We start from the raw sequence: 873 nt of genomic DNA, 5'->3' as shown, positions 1-873 counted from the left end.
AAAAAAAAAGGCCGGGCGCGGTGACTCAAGCCTGTAATCCCAGCACTTTGGGAGGCCGAGACGGGCGGATCACGAGGTCAGGAGATCGAATGATTTTATTTTATTATTTTAATTTTAATATTTATTTTGAGACAAGTCTCGCTCAGTCGCCCAGGCTGGAGTGCAATGGCGGGATCTCGGCTCACTGCAACCTCTGCCTGTCGAGTTCAAGAGATTCTCATGCCTCAGCCTACCCAGTAGCTGGGATTGCAGGCGCCAGACATCATGCCCAGCTAATTTTTGTATTTTCAGTAGAGACCGGGTTTCACCATCTTGGCTAGGCTGGTCTCGAACTCCTGACCTCGTGATCCGCCCACCTGGGCCTCCCAAAGTGCTGGGATTACAGGCGTGAGCCACCATGCTCAGCCATGTTATTATTATTTTAAACAGTAAGTTTCTCCTAGGGCTGTTTTATGGATGGCTCTTCCTGAGGATATCAAAGCCGCATTTTCCCCAGGACAGAATGGGATGAGGGCATGGCAGGGAAGAGAAGAGCTTAGCCTGGGAATCTGACTGGGTAGGGGATGGGCGAACGAAAAGGGGAAAAGCAAAAACAAAACTCTTGAGAAACAGGTCCTGGGGATCCTTGGCGCTCGCTCTCACTGTGTGGTCCCAGCCAGTTCACTGGAGAACCGGAGTCTCGTGGCTGCTTTGGCTGAAGGTCAGGGGATCATCTTTCTCCGGCTCCCTTTTGCAAAGGGTAGGGAAAGGAAGCGATGGCGGCCTTGGCGCCCGCCCCGCGCCCAGGGACACAGACGGGAATCCCTCGAGACCCTCGGCGGGGACTGCCGGGGGGGTCCTGCGTTCTGCAGCTTGGCAACCGCCTCCTCCGTG

Source organism: Mandrillus leucophaeus, unplaced genomic scaffold, assembly GCF_000951045.1.
Source record: "Mandrillus leucophaeus isolate KB7577 unplaced genomic scaffold, Mleu.le_1.0 Scaffold7, whole genome shotgun sequence".
In the NCBI taxonomy this organism is placed as follows: domain Eukaryota; kingdom Metazoa; phylum Chordata; class Mammalia; order Primates; family Cercopithecidae; genus Mandrillus; species Mandrillus leucophaeus.
This window is presented reverse-complemented; position numbering follows the sequence as displayed.